Source organism: Colobus angolensis, unplaced genomic scaffold, assembly GCF_000951035.1.
Source record: "Colobus angolensis palliatus isolate OR3802 unplaced genomic scaffold, Cang.pa_1.0 Scaffold264, whole genome shotgun sequence".
Classification (NCBI taxonomy): Eukaryota; Metazoa; Chordata; class Mammalia; order Primates; family Cercopithecidae; genus Colobus; species Colobus angolensis.
The window spans coordinates 1,632,629-1,655,269 of NW_012115866.1; the positions used below are offsets into that span (position 1 = coordinate 1,632,629).

The 22,641-nt window shown below is 46.0% G+C and overlaps 1 protein-coding gene across 2 annotated transcripts in view; it reads left to right on the plus strand.

The window, feature by feature from the left end:
- The window catches only part of SLCO3A1 (solute carrier organic anion transporter family, member 3A1), a 311,829-nt gene that overhangs the window by 97,926 nt on the left and 191,262 nt on the right, over positions 1-22,641 (plus strand). Inside the window, exon 1 of one of the 2 annotated variants that reach the window (XM_011947400.1) lies at positions 20,873-20,947. The exons of the other annotated variant lie outside the window; for it this stretch is intronic. The gene's annotated coding sequence lies outside the window, so the exon portion shown is untranslated. Of the gene's footprint in view, positions 1-20,872; positions 20,948-22,641 lie in introns of those variants that run through there. 2 annotated transcript variants of the gene reach the window in all.

The window sequence follows — 22,641 nt, forward strand, 5'->3', positions numbered from 1 at the left end:
ATTCGCTCATTCATTTGCTCACTTGTTTGTTCTAACATTCACTCCATAGACACTTGTGTTCTTGGTGTGTTGTAGGAGGGAACCATGCAATGGCTGGGGCGATGAGTGAAGTACAGCCTCTGCCCTCAAAGAGCTTGTGTTCTCCTGGGAGACCCAGGCAGTGAGGCTAGAGTGCAGAGACGAACCAGAGGTGGTGAATGTGGTAGGGGGAGGAATGGGGTCAGGCCTCTTGGGGAGGCTTAGGAGGGCCCCCCATAGGAAGGGAGAGCCTGCCAGGAGGAGTAGGTGTTTGTCAGGCAGACCAGGTGTGCCAGGCAGAGGGGGCCCACTCATGCTGGGGCCTGCACTCACAGAACTACAGGGCGTGGAAGAGAACTGCGGGAAGCCTGGTATGATGGAGGCAGTTGGCTGCCACCCAGGAGTGGGGAAAGTGAGGTAGGCAGTGGGAATTTCCCACCTCTGTTTACCTCTGTTTTGAGGGGGTGGAGCTGGAAGGAGATTCCAGAGGGAGCATCCCAGGCTCTGAGGGCTGGTCTCAGGGCGGCTGGGGAACATTTCCTACACTGCTGTGAGTCTGCGGTGATTGCCGTGCTTTTGCTCCTGTATTCGAACACCCATCTCCATCCACAGTGTCTTGTGTTGATTCGTCTTTGGAACTGTATCTTCTTTCTGGGGTGGAGGGTGGAAATGGATTGATGGGAATAGTGAATGGTTCTCAAACTTTTCCTTCTCAGTTCTCTTATAGATACTGAGGCACTCCACAGATCTTGTGTTTAAATGGGGTATGTCTGTGGATATTTACTGTATTAGAAATTAAAACTGAGGATACACAGGTGTGTGTTCTCTTAGCTAGGGGCGATGTCTTCACACAGCATGTAGAAACCCCCATTCATGAGGGAAAGATTGAAAAAGGCACATACAGTCTTAGTATTGCTGTGAAGATAGTTTTGACCTCCTGTACCTCCCCGCTGAAAGGTGTTAAGAGACAGACACCCTGGGGGTTTCTGAACCATATGCTGAGAACTGTGTTGGATTAGAAGCTATGCAGGTGCTTCTACATTCTCACTTGTTCCTGAGTCCTTCATGAGTTTCTCAGGATAAACCATCCACCCATGGAGGTGGCAAATCCTGAATGCCATCTGCAGGATGGGCACTGTGCTGAGCCTCAGCCAGGCGGGGGCGGGCGGGTTCTGCACAGAGTGAGGCAGACAGAAGTCGTGTCCTCTGCAGTTTCCAGGGGCCCAACATTGAATAAATAGTTGCAGAAGCAAATATTTACCTCACCATTGGGAGAGAGCTGTGCAGGAGAGTGATGAACAGACTACCTAGTCAGGAGTTCCGCAGGCTTCCCTGAGAAGTGAATCCAGGCACAGACAGAAGAGGAAATGGAAGTTGGTGGCAAAGAAGAAGTGGAAGTGGGTGGGGGAAGAGCGTTGCAGGTCCAGGAAGTGGCCCATGTATGATTTTTATCAGGGTGGAGCTCCTGCGGTTAGAGCCCAAAGAGTGAGGTAGGTAGAGATGGGGAGAGGGGTTGACCTGCAAAGCACCCTCTGCTTCCTCCTTCCTTCTCCAACAGCAAGGATCTGAGTGGAAGGAGTCCATCATTGGCCTGGACACCATATCCTGAACTGCCCTCTGTGGGCCCCTGCTGCTCTCTGCCACTGCCCAAAGGCTGGACAGCACCACACCTCCTAATTCCTAGAAATTAGGTCCTTCTTGGCTCTGTGCCCTGAGCCATGTTCTCCTCTTGGCCTTGGCCTCTGATTAGATGCTCAGTTGTCTCCCTTCTCTGCTTCCCTCACTTGCAAGGGTCACCTTGTCATCCTCTGCCTCCTGTTGTATATATCCCTTTCATAAGAATTATAGCCCATCTTCACACTATGAGCCACTCTTGCAAGTGCTCCACAAACATTCCCTTCTTCGGTCTTCACCGCACCCCTGTGGGCTTGGTCCTGTTGTCATTCTCAGCTTCCAGGTGAGGAAACTGAGGCCCAGAGAAGTTAAATACCCTTGCACAAGGCCACATAACCAAGATGTGGCAGGGTTGGGATTGAACCCAGGCCAACAGGCTTGCATCTAGATTCTTAACCACTGTGCTGGGCTGCTTTTCAATCTATGTCATTTTCTTTTTCTTTTTTTGGAAACAGAGTCTCGCTGTGTCACCCAGGCTAGAGTACAATGGCATGGTTTCAGCTCACTACAACCTCCACCTCCTGGGTTCAACCGATTCTCCTGTCTCAGCCTCCCTAGTAGCTGGGACTACAGGTGTGCGCCACCACACCCGGCCAAGTTTTGTATTTTTAGTAGAGACGGGGTTTCACTGTGTTGGCCAGGCTGGTCTCAAACTCCTGACCTCAGGTAATCCACCCACCTCAGCCTCCCAAAGTGCTGGGATTACAGGTGTGAGCCACCGTGCCCAGACCGTTGTATGTCATTTTCTTTCCAGCTCTGGACCACATATTTGTACCCCTAGGCTAAGCACATAGTAGGAACTCATTAGAAATTTGACACATGAATTCATCTTTGTATTCCCTCTTCCTGGTCATCATGTCTTGTGCATGTACCCTTAATAAAGAAACAAGTAATTGGACCAATGAGCAAAACAGCAGTGACTGCCATATATTAGCGTGTTTGGAATCTGTAATTACCAGCATTCTTTAGGGCAGAGGTGTGAGTTCATAATGCCTAGACAGATTCTAAAACTATCCTGGTCCCTGGTGAGTGTGCCAACAGAAGGTATTGTTTTTACTATTATTAAAAGCCAAAGCCTCTTGGGATGTGTACTTTCCAAGCCTTGGGCTGGAGCTGTTAGTTCCCAGCAAGGACAAGATGAGGAGGGAGTGATTCTCAAGGCAGTGATCAGAAGGCCCATCCCCTGGGCGTGCACTGGGGTCAGGGACCAGCTTTTGGAAAAAGAAAATGAACTAAGATCTGGCTATTGTAATTCCCTTATCTCTGACTTCCTGCTGAGGCTGCTTGGTTTCTGGCGCTCTACAGAATTCCATGGTGGCTTCTCAGCAGCAGGCCTGAGACCCAGAACCAGTGATCATGTTTGTGAGCAAATGATTGAGGAGGATTTGATGCAAAATGGGCCCTGAGTGTTGGGGATGAAAAGTGACTGTCAGTTGTGCTACTTTTTACCACTTCTGGGCAGCCTCAGTTGGCCTGCTCTGTGGGTTTTTCCCTCCAGCTTTGCAGATCTGGAGGCATATTTATTTGTGAGTGGAGTAAGCAGAATTTTTCAAAGAGAAGCAGTTTGCAAAAGATGAAAAGAAAACAACTTGGGATAAATGGCTCATCTGGCAATGGGAAATGGCCTCTGGCATTGAGAGATCTTTAACCTTGTCTGAGCAAGCAGAGGGGAATTTGGCTTCTGTATCATCTTAGAGAAAGAACCTTTCTGCCTCCCTGCTGAGGCTAGACCCTGGGGAGAAAGAGCCTACAACCCCCGACACCATTTGAGAATTTAAAAGTTTCCCTATCCAGTCAACTTTTGTGCTCCTCCTTGTGCAAGCCCCCATGATCTCTGTTCCCAGGACTTGCTGTAGCCTCGCCTTGCCTCCTTTTTTTTTTCTTTTTTTTTTTGAGATGGAGTCTTGCTCTGTCACCCAGGCTGGAGTGCAGTGATGCAATCTCGCCTCCTGGGTTCAAGTGAATCTTCTGCCTCACCCTCCCAAGGTTGGGACTACAGGTGCATGCCACCATGCCCGGCTAATTTTTGTATTTTTTTTTTAAGTAGAGATGGAGTTTCACTATGCTGGCCAGGCTAGTCTCAAACCCCTGACCTCAGATGATCCACTGGCTGGGATGACAGGCATGAACAACCGGGCCTGGCTGCCTCCTTGACTTCTGCCTGAGCACCCCTCTGTCTCCTCTATAGATTGCAGCCGCCAATGTGGTCTCAAAAGTATAGGGCGAATCCATTCCCATCACACCTGCAATCAAAGCCTCCGGTACTTCACTCAGAGTGAAAGCTCATCTTCTGTGGCCCATGAAGCCCTGTGTGATGGGGTCAGTCTGCCTTCCCCACCTTCTTTCCTGTTGGCACCTTCTTTCTTTCTCAGCTGCAGCCACACTAACTGTGTTGTTCTTCACATGGATCAAGCTCAGTTCCCACCTGAGGGTCTTTGCATTTTGCTGTTCCCTCTACCTGGATCACTTTCCCCAGATATCCTCCTGGCTCTCCTTCATTTGGTTCAGGGATTTGCTCAGATATTGCCTTATCAGAAGGGCCCTTCCTGTTGGCCTTATGTAAAGTCATATCCCTGTTGTCATGCCTGTACTCTCTGTCAGCTTTATTTTTGTCCACAGAACTTAGCCCTACCAGATGTAATATTAATACATGCTTCATTAATTACACGTATAATTTCTGTCCCACTACACCAAAATGTAAGCACCATAAGGACAAGGACTTCATTCAGTTCAGTGCTGTATTCCCAGTGCGTAAAGAATGGCCTGGCACATAACAGGTCTTTGTCATACAAATGAAAGGGGAACGACTGAGTCTCCATATACATTTGATCCATGAACAACATGGGTTTGAACTGCATGGATCTATGTCTATGCAGATTGTTTTCAATAAATATATTGGGAACAATTTTTGGAGATTTGCAACAATTGAGAAAACTTGCAGATGAATTATGTAGCCTAGGAATATTGAAAAAATTAAAAAATGTAGGTATGTCATGAATATGTAGAATATATGTTGATACTAGTCTATGTATTAATTGACTGTTTATGTTATTGGTGAGGCTTCCAGTTATCACTATTAGTAGTTACGTTTTTGGGGAGTCAAAATTTATAGTCAGATGTTTTACTGTGTGTGTTGGGGTGGAGGGTGACCCCTGTCCCTGGCGTTATTCAAGGATCAACCGTACTTCATTTTGTATTCATCTACCATGTGTCTGGATCCCACAGTCACTCAGCATTTCCGCATTTGATGTCATGGAGCAAAGATGGGCATTGGATTTGAGCAGCCCTGCGTTTGAATGCTGCCACTTCCTGTCTGATCCTTCATTTCTTCACTTGCAGAATGGAGAGCACATGCCTCACCTTGCAGGCTGTTGGAGGAATGGAGGTTTGGGTGCTCAGTATTTATTAGCCCTTATACTACATTAATTTGGCGTTAGGCAAATAGAGGAAAGCCTTCTTGAAAAACAGCTTTACCAAAATAAAATTCATATACTATAAAATTTGCCCCAGTGAAATTAAAACCACAATGAGATACCACCTTACTTCTGCAAGAATGGCCATAATTAAAAAGTCAAAAAACAATAAATGTTGGCTTGGATGTGGTGAAAAGGAAACACTTTTCCACTGCTAGTGGGAATGTAAGTTAGTACAGCCACTGCGGAAAACAGTATTGAGATTCCTTAAAGAACTAAAAGGAGACCTACCATTCGATCCAGCAATTCCACTGCTGGGTATCTACCCAAAGGAAAAGAAGTCGTTATATGAAAAAGACACATGCCCACACATGTTTATAGCAGCACAGCTTACAACTGCAAGGATACGGAACAAACCTAAGTGCCCCTCGACCAAGGAGTGGATAAAGAAAATGTGGCATATATACACCAAGAAATACTACTCAACCATAAAAAGGAACAAAATAATGTATTTTGCAGCAACTTGGATGGAGCTGGAGGCTGTTATTCTAAGGGAAGGAACTCAGGAATGGAAAACCAAATACTTGTACGTTCTCACTTATAAGTGGGAGGGAGCTAAGCTATGAGGACACAAAGGCATACGGAGAGATATAATAGATTCTGGGGACTTGGGGGTCGGGGAGGTTGGAAGTGGGGTAAGGGATAAAAGACAAAATATTGGGTACAGTGAACACTGCTCAGGTGATGGGTGCACGAAAATCTCAGAATTCACCACTTGAGAACTCGTCCGTGTTATGAAAAACCACTGGTACTCCAAAAATGATTGAAATTTTTTAAAAGAAAATTAAATTATAGGCCAGGTGTGGTGGCTCACACTTGTAATCACAGCACTTTGGGAGGCTGAGGTGGGCAGATTGCCTGAGGTCGGGAATTTGAGACAAACCTGGCCAGCATGGTGAAACCCCGTCTCTACTAAAAATACAAAAGAAATTAGCTGGGTGTGGTGGCGGGCACCTGTAATCCCAGGAAGCTGAGGCAGGAGAATCGCTTGAACCAGGGCAGAGGAGGTTGCAGTGAGCTGAGATCACGCCACTGCATTCTATCTAGCCTGGGCAACAGAGTGAGACCCCATCAAAAAAAAAAAAAAAAAAACAAAGAAAGAAAATTATAAAAGAAATACACAGTTCAGTTGTTTAGTGTATTCTAAAATTGAGTTGTGTAACCATTGGCACAATTCAATTTTAAAACATTTTTATCACCCCTAAAATGGAACCTCTTACTCATTAGTAGTCACTTCCATTAGTCCCTCCCTGACAGGTGCTGCCAAACAGTAATTTACTTTCCGTGTCTATTTGATTTGCCCATTCTTAACATTTCATGTAAACAGAATCATACAATATGTGGCCTTTTTTTGCTTGTTTGTTTGTTTTGAGACGGAGTCTCACTCTCGTCCAGGCTGGAGTGCAGTGGCACCATCTCGGCTCATTGCAATCTCTGCCTCCCGGGTTTAAGTGATTCTGCTGCCTTAGCCTCCCGAGTAGCTGGGACTATAAGTGCGTGCCACCATGCCCAGCTGATTTTTGTAGAGGCGGAGTTTCACCATGTTAACCAGGATAGTATCGATCTCCTGACCTCGTGATCTGCCTGCCCCGACTTCCCAAAGTGCTGAGATTACAGGCGTGAGCCACCGCACCTGGCCTTATGTGGCCTTTTATGACTGCCTTCGTTCACCACCGTGATATTTGTAAGATCCTTCCATGTTGTAATGGGTATGGAGAGATCACATTTTGTTCATTCACCCATTGATGAACATTTGGGTAGTTCCGCTTTTTCATTGTGAAGAATGATTCTTCTGTGAAGGTTTGTATACACATTTGGTGTGGATGAGGAAACCTCTTATTGGATACATCCAAGCCAGTTCCGGGATGCCTTCTCTCTGTGGTATCCCAGATCGTCCTGTAGTTCCTAAACTCATTCCTTTCAAATGAAGAACATATTTTGAGAGAGCTATTTTACTTATCTCAGCAGACATTCTTTTGATATAGGATTAATTTATTATTTTCTCACTATTTCATATGTCTAGCTGGTTATTCACTTTATTTTGCCACCTGCAGTACCCCTTCTTAGCTCTTCCTACAGGTTATCTCTTATCCAAGATGCTTGAGATGAGAAGTGTTTCAGATTTTGGAATATTTGCATTATATATACTCAACTACCAGTTGAGCACCCCAAATCCAAAAATCCAAAATCTGAAATGCTCCAGTGAGCATTTCCTTTGAGTGTCATGTCAGCACTCAAAAGGATTTATATTTTGGAGCATTTTGGATATCAGATTTTTGGATTAGAAATGCTCCACCTGTAGCCTGATGTTCCCGATGCCTCTGTCAGATCATGTCTGCTCAGCTATGTGACTTTATTTTACTCCACTCTCAGGACTTACTGCATTACTCTCTCCCTTGAGTGGCCCTTTTTTGAATGAAATTTGCCATTCTGCTCTGAGAGGACCCTTGACTTTAAGTAGACTTGTCTGAAACATGATTTTTGAATACTTAGTTTATCTCATTGTAGTCAATTTCTTTATCTCCTAATTGCATTATCCATTATCCCAGTAGAATTACAAAGCATTTCTAGAAGATTCATTAAGTCTTGGCTGCCTGCTGGCAAGGATGTGATAAGAAAGGCATAGTCAGGATTGCCTTGGCAAGTACTTGTTTGAATTTCTGAGGCTTTCTCTTCCCATTTTCCTAAAGGAAGGCCGATTTTCCTGATTTTGTCTGAAGGGCATAGGCAATAGTGGCGTGTCCTCTTGAAGGAGAGGGAAGAATGGTGGGGCAGAAGACCAGCTCTCTGGTTCTACTCTGAGGAAAGGAAAATAGGGCATATGTCAGGTAATGAGGTTGATTAAAAACATCTCAGTCCAAGGTGTGTGGGATTCTAGAGATGAGTCATATCTCACACTCATAGAGCAGTTTTCAGTGTATTTTCCCCTACAGTGTATTGCAAATCCTACCTCAGGGCCTTTGCACTTGCTCTCTGGCTTCATTCAGGCCCCTGCTTGTGGGTCTTCCCATCAGAGAGGACTTCCCTAAATACCCTTCCCCTACTCATCTGCCACCTTTACTCTTGGTCCCCTTACTTGGCTTTGTTTTTCTTCACTTATTGCCATCTAGCATAAAATACTTTTATTTATTGTCATTCCTCACCAGAATGCCAGCTCTCTGAGAGTGTCCCATTCACTGTTACATGTTTAAAACTTAAGATGGTTCTCAGAACATGGAAGGGACCCAGCACATGTGTGCTGAATGAATGAATGCATTTGATTTTATGAAAACCTTGGGACAGAGATATTATAAAATTCCCATCGTGTGGGGAGGAAACCTGGACTCAGAAGACTTGGGAGAATTATTCAGGGTCACGAGGTGTAGTCGCTGCTGAGCCAGAAGTTCAGCTCAGCTCTTCTGGGTCCTGGTGCAGCCATCTCAGGCTCACAGGGCCCAAGAACAAACTTTGGTGGTCATACAGACAGGCTCAGAAGATGCCACAGACTGTAGCAGGAGGTAGCATATGAAGTAGCGACTGGAGTGGACATTTTAAGAATTACAGAGCAGCCATGTGCAGTGGCTCACTCCTGTAATCCCAGCACTTTGGGAGGCCAAAGCGGGTGGATCACCTGAGGTCAGGAGTTCGAGACCAATCTGACTAACATGGAGAAATCCCGTTTTTACTAAAAATACAAAGTTAGCTGGGTATGGTGGCATATGCCTATGATCCCAGCTACTCTGGAGGCTGAGGCAGGAGAATCACTTGAACCTAGGAGGCGGAGGTTGTGGTGAGCCGAGATCATGCCATTGCACTCCAGCCTAGCCAGCCTAGGCAACAAGAGAGAAATTTCATCTCAAAAAAAAAAAAAAAAAGAGTTACAGAGCAAGGATTTCCTGTGGCCTGAGAAAGAAAACAGGAAACAACTGAAAGCTGGCCAAACAGCAATAGGAGAGACTTGGTGCTGAGGAGGGAAGGGTGAGCCAGGGAAGGAGGAGAGAATGAGAGGTGGAGATGGCTATGGCAGGTCCTAAGCCCAGCAGTGATGTTATAGGAGCCTTGTGGTGATCTCAGGCTGTCTACTGCACCCCATCCCCAGCAGCACACCAGATGCTTTTTTCCCAAACCAAACTGAGGGTCGTCAGGCTGTTTATTTTCACGACCCAATAGCGAGATGCAGATGAACTGGGAAAGGGGAGAGTTTATTTCTGTAGCCAGGGACAGGGAGAAGGCCTGGAAAATATCACCAGACCAACTCAAAATTACAAAGTTTTCCAGAGCTTGTATACTTTAAGTATATAAGTCTATGTGTAAGTGTGCATTCATGTAAAGACATAAGTGATTAGCTTCTTCCAATCTGTAACTAAGATCTGATTCCTGAAGACCTTCCTCTGCAACCTCAGTAAATTAATCTAAATGGGTCCAGGTGCTGGGGGTGATTACCCTCATCTCCTGCTAAATCATGGAGGTTTGGGGAGTTCATTCAGACCCCCAGTACACCTGTTTAATCCTAAATAGGTCCTGTTAAGAATTCCTTTGTTATCTTGTCACGCTTCGAGGCCCAGGAGAGGCCTAGCTAAGACTCTTGGTGAGCTCTTGTTACATTCCAGCCTTTGTATATGGGCACTGGCTCTTTCAGCTTTAAATATTTAACTTCACCAGTCAGTGCTGAGACAGTTATTATGGAGGCTACCCTGTTCAGCTGTTAGAGTGAGCAGGCCTGCCACAGTTTCTCTAGTGAGGGTTTAACCCTTAGAGGGGCAGCAGCCTGGGGCTGATTAACTCCTGAATGTTGTGCTAATGAGAAATAGGTGTGGGTAGTGAGAGTCAGTGCCCCAAGTCACACTTCATCTGATTGGATCACACCATGGGATTTTATTGCAGTAGATATTAAGTTTATTGTGTCTGGAACTGGTTCCTTCGGGTGGGTTCTTGGTCTCGCTGACTTCAAGAATGAAGCCGTGGACCCTCGGGGTGAAGGTTACGGTTCTTAAAGATGGTGCGTCTGGAGTTTGCTCCTTCAGATGTTCAGATGTGTCCGGGGTTTCTTCCTTCTGGTGGGTTCGTGGTCTCGCTGACTTCAGGAGTGAAACCGCAGACTCACGCAGTGAGTGTTACAGCTCTTAAAGATGGCACATCTGGCCGTCTGGAGTGGTTTGTTCCTCCCACTGGGTTCGTGGTCTCGCTGACTTCAGGACTGACGCCACAGACCTTCACAGTGAGTGTTACAGATCATAAAGGTAGTGCGGACCCAAAGAGTGAGCATCAACAAGATTTATTGTGAAGAGCAAAAGAACAAAGCTTCCACAGTGTGGACGCTGGTGGTCAGCTTTTATTCCCTTATTGGGCCCCACCTACATCCTGCTGATTGGTCCATTTTACAGAGTGCTGATTGGTCTATGTTACAGAGTCTGATTGGTGCGTTTACAGTCCTTTAGCTAGACAGAGTTCTCAGCTGGCGTCACCTCTCAGTATGGATGGGGAACCTGCTCATTTTCAGTTTGTGAAAGTAGGTTTGCAGGATAGCAAACCTGTGGTAGAAACTTGCTGGAAATTTGTGGTAGACTTACCTGGAATGTTCCATTAATCACAAGACTTCTGTGTGATTGCTCAGAGCTCTAAAAGTAGATACAATGGCCCTGTCATCTGTAAATTTTTTTTTGGTCATTTTTAGGTGAAATATTTAATAGTGCTTTATACTTTCTACCCGTTTTAGGGCATGGTAAATGTATTTGTTAGACTGACAGCTACTGCAAGAAGCAAACCCTCACATGCATCATTGCTTATTTTTTTTTATGCTCAGGTGAATCCAGAACAGGTGTTACTAATATGTAGGCAGCTCTGTGTAGTAGCTCTTGCCATGTTAGTGTTGTTGTATTCAGTTCCTCCCATTCAAGGTTGCTGTGCTTATCGGCATCAAGCAGGAGGAGAAAAGACCCTGGTGGAAGGGGCCTGGGAAATCTTGTGGACCAGGCCGGAAGTGGCACCTCATTGGCCACAGCTCCATCCTATCTCTGGTAGAGAAAGAGAGTTGAGCAGTGTGTTGGGAAGAAGCAGAAGCAAGCTTAATACTATCATCCTTAAAAATTAGATAGTTTTTTTAAAAATGTATTTCGAGTGTGTTCTGGAAAGTTATTTCCTTAGATACCCCCCTTTTGCAGATGAAGAAGTGGCAGCTCACAGAATTAAGTGACTTGCTCAGGGTCACAGAGTGTCAGTTGATGGTGTGTGGTCTGGAATCCAGGCCTTATCCATTACCTTGTCCCATACTTTGTCTTTCTACGAGTTTTTGAGTGTGGGCAGCAGTCCTACTTCTAGACTTTTCCGCGTGTGCCATGCCAGCTCTTGGGAGGATTACAGCCATCACCACCATCTGAAGAGGTGCTGGGGACCTCAGCTCCCCCATGACAGCCAACAGACCTAGGGAGAGGGGACCGTGGGGATACCCAGTGGTTGATGAGGGTTTTCAGAATCTTTTGGGAAGGGGAAGAGGTATATATTAAAGTCAAGTGCCCCAGAGAACAGGGGAATTGGATAGAAGACACATGATTAAAGAGAAACGCATACGCGGACCCCTCTTCCACCACCAGCATCCCAGTGCTTGGGAAACCCAAAGCCAAGCCCTGGCTCCTCAGGGATCCCCAGAGGAAACATTTATCCCCCTGGATGTTTGGATGTTCCATAATGATTTAGAGGCCCGAGATCCTGCTCAGATCCCTGGATTCTATGTGATACTGAAGAAGGACTTTTAAAACTAGACCTGGCAGGTCCAAATAAATATCCTCCATTGTGAGGAACGATCTCATTTGGGCCTCTGAGGCTCTCTTGAGCTTCAGACTCTTTAAAAATATCCTTCATTGACTGTTCACTTTAGAATCCAGGATTGAGACTCCCACCCCACAACTTCCCTTCCCTTTTGTTTTTCTATGTTGCCTGCTCATCCTTCCTCCTCTCATCAGCCTGGCCTCGCCTAGGGAGTGGGAGTTGGCAGGCCTTGCCTAAGGGAGGGTTTTGTTGAGAGGTACCAAGTCCAAAAGGAATCTTTTGTCTACAGGTGCACTTGGATTGTGGGCAGCTCGCAGGGGGTGTGTGTGTGTGTGTTGAGGGAAATTCTTAGGAGTGTGGGTGTGTACACCTGCTCTAAATTGTTTCTACTGCCAGAATGTCCTCCTGGAGGGATCAGGAAGGAGTAAGCCCTTGATCAATTGAGCCAGTCCAGCCTTGAGGACATTGATTCCAGCCCCTTGCTTTCATTGAAGGGAGGAGAGAAACTCAAATAGGAGCCCTCAAGGAGATTGTGTGAAGCTTTCTGAATTCGGTGTCATTTTCGTGCAATTTTGTTAGGAATTGGTGTGTTTCATCCCCTCCTGGTTCATTCCGTGAGTCATCCAGAAGGCATCAGAGCCTCATCATTTTGGCAGCCACAGGGCATTTGTGCCCAGCTAATTATGGGCAGCTCTGATCTGAAGTAACAAGGTTGAGTCGAGATAGGTTGAGAAATGACCCAGACAGAAACAGGGGCCTGGGCTGGCAGCCCCAGCCACACCATAACTGCACCCGTGGCTCAGATGAGGTCAGGGCATTTTTGCTTTGTGACAGATTTGGGACGCAGAGAAAAGAGTTCAGGCTTTGTACTGACCGAGGCCAGCACTGACGCCAGTGTGGACAAAGAGGTTTGTAGCCAGGGGAGTGGAGGGACGGACAGCTCAGATTTTAGCTGAGGATGATTCTCATGGCCCACTAATGTACCATGTGTACCAGTGTCTCTCAGGAAGATGTTTTTCCCACTGTGCACAATGCAACATCACTGTGTCCCCAGGGTACATGGGACAGAAAAATTCCTGTTAGAACTGGGCACAAAATTGTATTTCTGAATATTTCAGGATATGACCCTTTCAGGATACTGTGTCTAGCACCCAAATTTTGTGGACTCAAGTTTTCATTAAAGCACCAGGCAGTGATGATGATGTGCTTTCCAAATGCAAATTGTAGGAACATTTAATTGAATGGGACCCTTAGGAGCAGTAACCATTCTCAGATCCCAATTAACCTGGTGTATTAGAATGTCTCAGCAGTGGACGGAATCCATGTCTGGGCTTTGGTGATGCTTCTCAAACAGAGCATCTGGCACTGTTCATGGAAAAAGGTGATTTCAACTTGAAGCAGAAAGATAAAGTGGTGCTTTGTAGAATGTAAAAAAGTCTAACCCTAGCTTCTGCAGAGAGCCGGGCTGCTGCACCACCAATTATGTTGTATGGCATTTTACTTCCAAAGGGCAGCTTTGGTCACGGAGGAGAAGACAAAAGCATGGTGCAGTTTCTTGGGGATTTTTTTTTTTTTTTGATAGCAAGAGAGATGAGATATAATTTGTATTTTTGAACTCTGCTTTCAGATAACTTTATAAAGGGCTTTAAAACTGTCTTTGTAAATGATCCAGAGGAGTTGGGCTCTAAAGAAGTTTTGAAATACCTTCATCTATTTGTGCTGCTTTTTATCCTTTGTAAAAAAACAAAAAGAGATTTTTAGATGGTAGGAACTTATGTCTCAATAAACCCGGTGAGTTCTTACATTTATATTCATTTAAAATATTAAAATGACAAGTAATAAGAGGTTTTTAGTTATCAGAGCATGTTGGAGAGGTATGAGAGGAAACAGAGAGTACCATTTTCTAGATTAACTGCTCTACACAGAAACGACCAGCATATAGATTAACCCATAAGAGTACAAATTACTCCCCCTACTTGAAGTTTTATATGGTGATCTGTGGTAGAATGTCCCTCTGGTTATGCTTTTCTTTGGCTATTAGTATCATTTGTCTCCCCACCTATCCTGTAGTATTGGGTGCTGTTGTGGGGACATAATGCAGAAGCATTGCCACATGATAAAGACAGCACTCGACATATAATAAAAATCAATATGGACAAGACACATATTACACAGATAATCCCATATGAAATAAATTAAACCCATTTTACAGATGGATTAATTGTTTGGTCCTTGTTCTGTTGACTTCCAGACCTTGTTATCTCTCCTGTTTTCCTGGACCATATTATCTCTCAAATATCTATATCACAGTTTTTGGCTGTGTTGTTTTCAACCAGCCTACTTTTGGGGGACCGCGAGGACATAGTGGCAGGACTAAAGGTCAAGGTCATGTCAGTATTCTCCCAAATCCCACTGGCATAAGGCTCTTTCCCGGTCTGCTTTGTCTGCAGGATTCAGCACCAAGAGCTCTCAAGAGCAAATCCATAGGCAGCTAAATCACGAAGGTGGCTCTCTTCCCTCCTCTTTGCTCTCCCCTCTTCCTGCAGAGATGCAAGATGGCTTTGAAATGCCCCTATCTTCCTTCCCTTCTGATTGCCTTATTCAGATGCTTCCAACCTGAACATTTTCTACAGTCCCCTGACTAATCGCCCTGGAAAGTACCCAGGTAAGCCACTCATGGCCCATCCATCAAAGTACAGTGCATGTCTCCTTTCTCAGACAGAGGACATAATCATCCATGCCTGCAGAGGAGAGTGTGTGCCCCGAGTTTCAGTGCAGGATCAGAGACTGGAAAAGTCTGTATGCCCCCTCCCTTCCTTACAGTCTTTTACTTCTCCACCTGGGGAAAACAGCAGACAGAGGAGAGGAAAGAGAAGTTTAGCTGGCATCATTAAAATGACACTTTCTAGTCTCCTGTGAGCTTTCTCTCAAGTAGATTCTGCTAAGTTCTACTTGGATTAGTAAGCACAGAGAGTGAGTCATAGAGTGGCCCTCTAGAATTCTCTAGCCTGTGCTTATTATGTAGCACGGAGGTGTCCTGGCTAGAACAGGGCCTCTAATTTACCACGTCTTCTCACTAGGTGAGGTGAATAGGGCTCCACAAACCACCGTGGGGACCAATGGCATCAAATTCTAGTGCTAACAAAGGAAATTCCATCACAGACAAGGAGTGAGAAGAAGCCAGGGTAGAAACAAGCGACCCCCACTTCCATGCAAAGCTTTGTCCCCAGCCCATTCTCCAGACAGACAGAGGGTGCACACACAGACACACTAGCACAGCCTTCGCACGTGTGCTCACACAGGCACAGTATTTACGGCACTCACGATGTGTCCAGCTTCTTTGTGCGCTCACAGCCGGCACTGCACTTTCCGTAGTTACCCTTAGGGTGGCGCTGTTTATTGGCGCCTTTTTGCTTGGCACATTCTGGTTCCTCTACATGGAATCTCCTTTCTCTTTCCCCTAGCCAGAGGATCTGGCAAACTCATGTTGCTCCATGTAAAGTCAGCTCAGAGGTCCCTTCCTCTCAGAAGCCATCTCTGCCTCCACCCACCTCCAACACAAGGGTTTGCTTCCGGGTCCACATTGTGTATAGCACTGTCACCTTGCATCATTTTTTGGTGTGATAGTGTCTGTTGCACATACACCTGTGTCCTTGCTACACACTTTGGGAGGTAAAGCTCATCTTTTCATTGTATATAGTACATGTATAGAAATGTGCCTGGCACATAAAGGCAGTTAGTAGATATTTGTTGAATGAATGAATGAATAAATGATTTTTGGGGGTAGGAATGGTGTACAATATCTGACTACTACATGTGGATACTAAGAACTAATTGTTGTGGAGTAAAATTTCTTGTGTTTGCCTTTTTTTATAATTTTTTTTTTTTTTTTGAGGTGAAGTCTCACTCTGTTGCCCAGGCTGGATTGCAGTGGTACAATCTCGGCTCACTACAACTTCCACCTCCCAGGTTCAAGCAATTCTCCTGCCTCAGTTTCCCAAATAGCTGGGATTACAGGTATGCGCCACCATGCCTGGCTAATTTTTGTATTTTTAGTAAAGTCGGGGTTTCTCCATGTTGGCCAGGCTGGTCTCAAACTCCTGACCTCAGGTGATCCACCCACCTTGGCCTCCCAAAGTGCTGGGATTACAGGTGTGAGCCACAGTGCCTGGCCTCTTGTTATAATTATTGTTGTCTTTCTATTAGAAACATTACCAAAATCTACTTTTACTTCATAACATTCATAAGACTCAATCTATAGAATTCCTCTTCTGGTACAAGCGCTCCCTCATTGGGCTTGGCATCTTATGGACTCACCCTTACATTCTCCCAAGAGAAGTCCCCATTCTTCAGTGGAAGAGATCTAGCTATGTCTACAGGTTTCCTGGTGGCGGGGGCTGGTCCCAGACTTAGATTGAGTTGCAGGGGAGTTGGGCAGGGTGAACCCTTTGAATTGCTGGGTAGAAGAAAATTTGACCGGGGTGCAGTCATCAGTTTGGACTCTAACTTCCTAGCTAGTTCTGTATGTGTCAAAATCCTCCAGCACGACATTTGCCATGATGACCAAGGAAATGTAGTATTTTTTCCTTTCAGCTAAATGTTAAAAGGCAAAAAGGCTATTTCTGCTCACCCAGAAAAACATTTTAGCTCTAGCAGAAAACAAAACAAAAAAAGTCTTACACCCTTAAAACCAAAAAGAGGCATTGAAATATAGTACCTGCTCCCCACGCTTTTCAAAACATTTCATGAGCAAGCACATGTAGCACATGTAGGAGAGGGGCCAAGTATGTTCCGAACTAACATTTTAGTGTATTATTTAAAATCTGGCCAGAGCACAGCATATTTGCATGCTTGTCTTTGGACTCTGTTTCTAAAACAAGGAGAGTGGTGATGAAATCCGCAGCTGGTGTGCTGGCCCCAAGCCTGGGCAGTTGGGGCTCCATCACACCCTGGAGCAGCCAGCAAAGTTGCTGGAGCCACTGATGTGAGGTGCCTTTGGGGTGGGCAGAGTTGTGGAGTCCTCTCTCTGTAGCCAACACACGAGAGTCAACATGGAACTTGAGGTCTGTGAGCGTTTGCTGAGCCTGTGATCAGGAGGCACTCCTGGAGAATGAAAGCAGGTAGGCAGGAGACAGGTAGTATCCAGCTCCCAGGGACTCACAAGGAGCCCTAATGAAACAACATGGTTCTTTTTTAAGTGGGCCCATTTCTCCCATTACGCCTTCAAACCTCTGGGTTTCCGCTGACCAAAAAACAGGCATCCAGGGTGGATCCTGCCACTGTGCAGTGCCCTGCTTTGGTTAGACAGTGCCCGTGTGAACATGAGGTTTCCTTCTGACAGGCAGTAGCCTTCTCCGGCTAGAACAGTAGACAGAGCTTCCACCTGTGTATGAGGGGAGTCTGCTGTCCTCATGCTGCCAATGCCCAACCAGGTGAAGGTTGTGTGTGTATGTGTATGTGTGCACGCACGCGCATATCCTTAAATAGGTATAGGCATATGTTGTCAGTCTTCATTATTTGTGATTTTTGTATTTGGGAATTTGCCTATTTGCTAAAATGTATTTGTAGCCCCCAAATCAATACTCAGGGCTCCTTTGCAGACATGTGCAGGGTAGGGAAACATTTGAGTTGCCTGATGTGCCTGTTCCCAGCTGAGGTCGAACAAGGCGACTGCGGCGGGGCATGGTGGCTCACGCCTGTAATCCCAGCGCTTTGGGAGGCCAAGGCGGGTGAATCATGAAGTCAGGAGATCAAAACCATCTTGGCTAACATGGTGAAACTCCGTCTCTACTAAAAATACAAAACGTTAGCCGGGTGTGGTGGCAGGTGCCTGTAGTCCCAGCTACTCAGGAGGCTAAGGCTGGACAATGGTGTGAACCCGGGAGGTGGAGCTTGCAGTGAGCCAAGATTGCGCCACTGCACTCCAGCCTGTGCGACAGAGTGAGATTCCATCTCAAGAAACAAAAACAAACAAACCAAAAACAAGGCAACCTCTGCCTTCTTGTTTCGTCTCTCATGCTGTAAACAAGTATCCTTTCTGTGGTCTATTTGATGTCATATTCTTCCTTGTTTTTTTGCTTTTGTTGATGATTTTACTGTTTGAAAAGGCCCCAAGCACAGTGCTAAAGTGCTGCCTCATGTTCCTAAGCTCAGGACGCCTGTGATCTACCTTACGGAGAAAATATGTGTGTAAGAGAAGCTTCTTGGAGGCACGAGTTACAACATTGTTGGCCATGAACTCCATGTTAATGAATCAACAATATACGTTAAATAGTGTGTCCTTAAACAGAAACACACTTAACACAAGGTTATGTGGTGATGAGTTGATGACAATGTTGTGAACAGAGGCTTACAGGAACCTAACCCCGTATTTCCCCTAGCAGCAGTGGTTCCATATTCACCAGTTCAGTGTTTGTGGTGACTTTCTGGAATGTAACTGCAGTTTCAGTATCCCTGATCAGAAATGCTTGGGACCAGAAGGGTTTTGGATGTTGGATTTTTTTTATGAGTTTGGAATATTTGCATTATATTCCTTACCAATGAGGATTGCCTTTGAGTGTCATGTTGGCGCTCAAAAAGCTAAGGATTTTGGAACATTTCAGATTTCGGATTTTTGGATGAGGGATGCTCAACCTGTTTCTTGGATAATGAGAATTGACTATATAAAGGGATGAGGGAGAGGGTTTTATGTAGAGCTCTGTACCTATGATACCATATTTGAAAATGTCTACCATATTTGAAGTCATATGGAGAAGTCTCCATTACGCAGATTATACCTTCACACAGGTGGCTATGCTGGGTTGGGAGGTGGATATGGGAGATGAGGGTGCTGACATGAACGAAGGTGGTATGGTCTGAATGTTTGTGTGAATCCTAACCCAAGGTGGGTTAGATTTCAGCAGAACTCGAATAGGTCATGATGGAGGAACCTCTATGATGGGGTTAGTGCCCTTATAAAAGAGGCCCCAGAGAGCTGCCTCACCCTCTCCACCACATGAGGGTACACCTAGGACATGCTGTCTGTGAACCAGAAAGTGGCCTTCCAACAGACACCAAATCTGCTGGTGGTGCCTTCTCTTGGACTTCTAGACTCCAGAACTGTGAGAAGTAAATTTCTGTTGTTTATAAGCCACCCAGACTGTGGTATTTTGTTACAGGACCTCAAACAGAATGAGACTCAAGGCACCAGGGAAATGTGCTGACCGATCGATCATAAAAACAGTGGATTTATTAGAAAGGGTGCTGTACTGATGAGCCCGTGTCCTCCAGGTCAGGACAGAGGCCCAGGGAATGCCCTCGTGTGGCCTCTGGTGTGGTTCCTGATGCTTCCTCGTTTGGCTTCAGGTTTGGCTGTGGATGAACTGCCCCCCTGTCCACACATACATAGAAAAGAACAGTGGGGCCAGGCACAGTAGCTCATACCTGTAATCCCAGCACTATGGGAGGTCAAGGTGGGCGGATCACCTGAGGTCAGGGGTTTGAGACCATCCTGGCCAACATAATGAAGTCCCGTCTCTACTGAAAATACAAAAATTAGCTGGGCATGCTGGCATGCACTTGTAGTCCCACCTACTCGGGAGGCTGAGGCAGGAGAATTGCTTGAACCTGGGAGGCAAAGGTTGCACTGAGCTGAGATCACGGCATTGCACTCCAGCCTGGCAACAGAACAAGACTCCATGTCAAAAAAAAAAAAAAAGAAAAGGACAATGGACAGTGCCCTGGGGCAGGGGAACTGAGGCAAAAGGGTGGGGATTGCAACCCCTCTGCTTTCCCATTTCCCAGAGAAGTGGTCTTGGATATCCAAGGAATGAATGAATTCTCAGGTGCTTGCTCCTGCCGGGCACTTCACATTGGATGTCTTTGGACTTGACAGCAGCCCTCTGAGATACCATTATCTCCATTCTGCTGATGAAGAGCAGGCACAGCAGGATTGCCTGTATTGTCAGAGGACACACAGCTAGTAAGGGGTGGAATTTAAATTCAAACCTATGACAAGTAAAGATACCCTTATCTTTAGTTGGTGGCTGACCGGAAAAACAGATGCAACAGCAGGAAGAATGGAGGCTGAAGCTGGTGCATTGTCTGAGTGTCTAAAATCATGGTGTGTTTGAGGGAAATGAAGTTGAGTGAGTAGTTGCATGACTCAAGGGCGAGTTAGGGCAGAGCTTCTCAACCTAGGTGATTTTGCACCTCATAACATTTGGCAGTGTCTGGATTCATTTTTGGTTGTTGTCTTAACAGCGTTGGAACACAGGGGAGGTGCTACTGGCATCTAGTGGGGAGAGACTGTGGATGCTGTCAAGCCTCCATCAGTGCACAGGACCAGCATCTACAACAAAGAATTATCCAACCCCAAATGTCAATAATGCCAAGCCTGAGAATACCTGATTAAGGTGAAAGCAGACTCTTGAAGTGTTTTGAGTGGGAGTGTGTTAGGGGCTGAAAAGTTACAAACTATATCCAGAAACTTCAATAAAGGTATTTCCTTCTGATGTGCCATCATTCCTGGCTCAAAATTCACTTTCTTTCTACATTTTCTATATTCAGTAAGATATACTGTGTCTGTGAGCCAGGCCTATTGGTGCTTGTTCTGTGGTGAGCAGGCACCAATAGGTGACAAGGCAGGCAAGAGAGAGTGTCCCCGGACCTAAAAAACCAGGCTGTGGACCCAAAGCCATCTGGAAAAGACTCATGGGATGTGGGACATCACTCAAGGCTCAAGGTCAGCCTGGGGTCCAACAGTAAGGATAAGAACCAGGACAGCAGGTTCCAGAAAGCCAGGTCCCTTCATAAGAGGTCAACCTGACCTAAACGGACACCATTTAAAAAATATATTATTATTATTATTATTATTTCTCTAAGCCTTCTTAGCATTTGCAGTGTATCCTGGGGGAACTTGCAATTTTCAGAGACAGACTCATGAATAAAAATGAGTTGTGTAAATTCCTGTATTGAGAGTATTTGCCAAGTGCTGCAGGGCTCCAGAGGAGGTGATGGGCACCTTGGCCTGGAGAAACAGAGGAGGGCAAGGTTTCTGGGTAAGTCACTGCTGGAAACTAGAAGGTGAAGGGAGAGTCCAGGCAGAGGGAAGAGCATGGTGGGAGGCAAAGGTACCAGCAGACAGAGGCAGGCAGGGTAGGAGTGTGCTATGGGCAGGGCATGGAGGCGGGAGGTGCGGTGAGGGGAAGACCACAGGGAACTCCCCAGAAAGCAGAGAATTGGGTGCCTCCTGCAAGTGTTCACTGTGGTTTCCAGCGAGAATCTCTCCAAAAGAAGAAAGATGTGCTGTCCCGGTAGGAAGGCGGAGACATTCATTTCCAGTCCCTCTGTGGTAGGGTAGGGGTGACCCTCTCTCCAAGAGGTATGATAAAGCCAGTTTCCCCATTTAGCATCAAAATAGAGAAGACAGTTCCTTCATTAAAAAAGCAAATTTTGCTGGCACTAGATACCCTTTACAGAGGGCCAGGCTCTGGGAGCCTCCCCACCTGAGTTCCCATCCCAGCTTCTGGGGTTCCTCTCTGTGCAGTCTGGGGTAGTTAACTTAATTTCTCTGTACTGCAGTTCCCTATCTGTAAAATGAGTAGAATAATTGTTCCTGCATCCATAGGTGTTTTATGAGATTAAATGATTTAGTGCAAATAAAGTGCCTGGAATGGTGCCTAGGATATAGTAAATTCTCAGAATTAACCAGTGTTACTCTCTTTTCACCATTTAGGGACAGCAGAGGAAAGGGCTTTAAGAGAGTGTCATGTTCTAGAGCTGAACTTGTGAACTTACACCTAGGTGTGCTGCAATTGGCTGACAGGTGTGCTTTTAAAAAAATTGAATTTGAATGCCTTTGCGTGGAGCTGGCATGATCCATGATTCGTCATAGTCCATCCTCTACCCCACCCCCTTGTCCCAAGCCTATACAGCGTCACACATGCAGTGTCCCTTGCACTTGGCTGCCTAAACATGAGAGCAGAGGACACTGGCAATTGTATTAAGCGGAGAGAAGTTACAGGAGGAACGTTGGCAGGATTAGCCACAAACTGAGTCAGCTGTCATGCCACACACTTGGTGAGAGCCCTGCTTATAAAGCGGCTGTGAATTTCACATATTGGGTTCAGCCTAGGAGCTTGTTGATGATCACTTTCTATGGCCAGGGGGGCATCCTGCAAGCTTCTGTCTCCAGGAGACAAGCTGCATCCAGGTCCAACCTTTCTTTCAGACCTGCGTCTGCACTGCTAGCACAGCCTCTTCCTTCCTACGCCTCCACCTGACCTGGTCCTATGACTGTGACATTGCCCCTTCCAGCCACCCAGTGGTGGACGCTCCAAGGCAGGCAAGAGAAACAGCCTGCTTTCCCTGGCACTCACCAGCCTGAAGAGCTGTGCTAGTGGTAGAGTAAGGAAAGAACGCTGGCCCCAGAGGTGAAAGACCTCACTGAAGTGTGACCTTGGTCAGGTCCCTGAGCCCTGCAGACCTCTTCCTTGTCTATAACCCCTGGGGTACTGTATTGCTTGCAGCACCTCCTTGATTATTGCGTTGTTAGAGAGAGGCAGTGTTTGTACTAGTGCTTTATTATTATTATTTTTAATATTACTCTGCAAATGATGGACATTCAAAATAATTAGCAATGCTGCATTATTTCTTGAAGTGTGGCCAACCATCCACAGCCTGGGCTAGAAAGCAGAAATGGAGATGTCGATTGTGGTGAGGGTCCCAAACTGTACTGGGGAGAAGATAGGTG